At 39.7% G+C, this 3,193-nt stretch overlaps 1 protein-coding gene across 1 annotated transcript in view; it reads left to right on the forward strand.

Annotated features, from left to right (window-relative positions):
• Positions 1 to 1,347, forward strand: part of LOC115211884 (proteasome assembly chaperone 4) — a 112,505-nt gene extending 111,158 nt beyond the window's left edge. Inside the window, exon 4 of the mRNA XM_029780624.2 lies at positions 1,132 to 1,347. The gene's annotated coding sequence lies outside the window, so the exon portion shown is untranslated. The remainder of the gene's footprint in view (positions 1 to 1,131) is intronic.
• The last annotated feature ends 1,846 nt before the right edge of the window (positions 1,348 to 3,193 follow it).

Here is a 3,193-nt window from a genome sequence, read left to right on the forward strand (position 1 = left end):
TCATATTCTGAGTTCTATTTTTCCTATTTGCTAGCCACTACACACATTCTTTTCTCTCTTTTTTTTCTCTCCTTGTTTTTTCTGTCTCCCTTTCTGTAGAAGAGCATAGGCTCGAAACGTAAAAGACTTTTTCTATTCCTGAGCATTATACTAATACATCTGTTTGTTTTGTACACCACCTGTTTTTGTATTTTGTTTTTTTCATAAACTCTCCCTATATATATATATATCATCATCATCATCATCATCGTCGTTTAACGTCCGTTCTCCATGCTAGCATGGGTTGGACGGTTCGACCGGGGTTCTGGGAAGCCAGAAGGCTGCACCAGGCTCCAGTCTAATTTGGCAATGTTTCTACAGCTGGATGCCCTTCCTAACGCCACCCACTCCGTGAGTGTAGTGGGTGCTTTTTACGTGCCACCTGCCAGGTGCCAGGCGGGGCTGGCAACGGCCACGGTCAGATTGGTGTATTTTATGTGCCACGGCACGGAAGCCAGTCGAGGCGGTGCTGCATTGGCCACGAGTCGGATAGTGCTTTTTACGTACCACCAGATATATATATATAATATTATATTAAATTAGAGACAAAACCACTATTATGCAAATCAAACAAAGAAAGACTTAAGCCAATACATAAAATATTTATATAAATTAAATTTAATATATATATACATCTGCATATACATACATATATATGTATATATATCATTATCATCAATATCATCATCATCATTATTTGAACGTCCACTTTTCCATGCTTGTATAGGTCAGATGGAATTTATGGAAACAGATTTTCTATTGCAGTTTGCCTTTCCTGTCACAAACCCTCAACTGTTTCCAAGTAAGGTAATATTTCCTCATAACCAAACATGGTTTCACAGAATGCTGGAAATGAAGAACATTATGTGCATTACACTGACACTTGTTTACAACTATCATGTGATGTGAAGGCAAGGAGTCAGTAACACATGTACACACACACACATGTATACCAGTAATATACTTAGGACAACCAGAGCACCTTCTTGAAAATTTTATTTTTGCCCAAATTAATAAGCTACAATAAATCTATTTTTCTATTTATTCATTGTTTCTGTTATATTTATTTATTTATTTACTTTATATTTCCAGATAAATTTACTGCTTCAGTTGTTTTAGCTTCTTTTTTGCACCAAAGCAGTCAACATTCCATTCGTCATTCCATCACAGAAAATAACAAGACAGAACAATCCAAAAATACCAAGAACTAAAGTTGCGGCTTGTAGCACATGAAAGAGAAGAGGATTACAAAACTATTGCAGGAATTCCAATCAATATTTTCCGATCAATAAAAATGCTAAACATTTTTGCATGCGTGTGTGTGTGTAATTTTTTTTTCCGTTTAATATTAAATTGATAATTTAATATTGAATTACAAATTTCTATTGTTATTTTTGCATTCCGTAGTAGAATTCTGTTTCTGTCTCCAGACAAAAGACACAATAATAAACGTTTGATAATTAAGAATAAAAATGAATTTGTTCATTATTTTCATTTAAAGAGTATAATCACATATTGTGTAAAATATACAATATAATTGATATGATTTTATGTTTATATATATACATACATATATATATGTATGTATATATGTGTGTATATATTTGCATGTATATATATTTGTGTGTGTCTGTGTGTGTATATATAGGCATATAAATATATACACACATATACATATACAAGTGCCACACCCTGGCAGTTGAGGGGACCTGTGGAAGAGGTAGACCCAGGAAAACCTGGGTCGAGGTGGTGAAGCACGACCTTTGAACTTTAGGTCTCACCAAGGAAATGACCAGAGACCGAGACCTTTGGAAGTATGCTGTGCGTGAGAAAACCCGGCAAGACCAGTGAGAACAGTCAAAATCAAAATCAAACCAAATCAATTCATATATCAGAAAGCAGAACCAAATTGAGGTCGATCAACATCAGTGGGAATTGCAGCTGTGGTTAAGCGAACCATCCGATCGTGGTCGTTGCCGGCGCCGCCCCGTCTAGCCTCCGTGTCGGTGGCATGTAAAAGCACCATCCGTTCGTGTCTGTTGCCAGCCTCGCCTGGCCCCCGTGCAGGTGACACGTAAAAGCACCATCCGTTCATGGCCGTTTGCCAGCTCTGTCTGGCCCCCATGTTGGTGGCACGTAAAAGCACCATCTGTTCGTATCCGTTGCCAGCCTCGCCTGGCCCCCGTGCCGGTGACACGTAAAAGCACCATCCGTTCGTGGCCGTTTGCCAGCTCTGTCTGGCACCTGTGCGGGTGGCACGTAAACAAGCACTACACTCGGAGTGGTTGGCGTTAGGAGGGATCCAGCCGTAGAAACACTGCCAGATCTGACTGGGCCTGATGAAGCCTTCCAGCTTCACAGACCCCAGTTGAACCGTCCAACCCATGCTAGCATGGAAAACAGACGCTAAATGATGATGATGATGATGATACATATAGGCGCAGGAGTGGCTGTGTGGTAAGTAGCGTGCTAACCAACCACATGGTTCCGGGTTCAGTCCCACTGTGTGGCATCTTGGGCAAGTGTCTTCTGCTATAGCCCTGGGCCAACCAATGCCTTGTGGGTGGATTTGGTAGACGGAAACTGAAAGAAGCCCATCGTATATATGTATATATATGTGTGTGTGTGTGTTTGTTTGTCTGTGTTTGTCCCCCTAGCATTGCTTGACAACCGATGCTGGTGTGTTTACGTCCCCATCACTTAGCGGTTCGGCAAAAAGAGACTGATAGAATAAGTACTGGGCTTTCAAAAATTAAGTCCCGGGGTCGATTTGCTCGACTAAAGGCGGTGCTCCAGCACGCGGTCACATTTTGAATATATATATGAGTGTTTATATATGTATGTATGTATGTATGTATGTATGTATATATATATGTGTGTGTGTGTGTGTACGTATATATATGTATGTGTATATATATGTATATATATATAGACTTGTTAGAGAATTACTTTATGCTGACTGATGGTGATTTGTTGACACACTCAGAGGGGGACATGCAACATTTAATGGACAGATTTTCCACTGCATGTGTACATTTCAGATTCACAATTAGTTTGGGAAAAACCAAAGTAATCTTTACTCCCGTGCCAGGACAAACATATTCTGAACGAAACATTTTTGTGAATGGAACAAGGTTAGAAGTTGTTGACTCCT

This window comes from Octopus sinensis, linkage group LG5 (assembly GCF_006345805.1).
Source record: "Octopus sinensis linkage group LG5, ASM634580v1, whole genome shotgun sequence".
Classification (NCBI taxonomy): domain Eukaryota; kingdom Metazoa; phylum Mollusca; class Cephalopoda; order Octopoda; family Octopodidae; genus Octopus; species Octopus sinensis.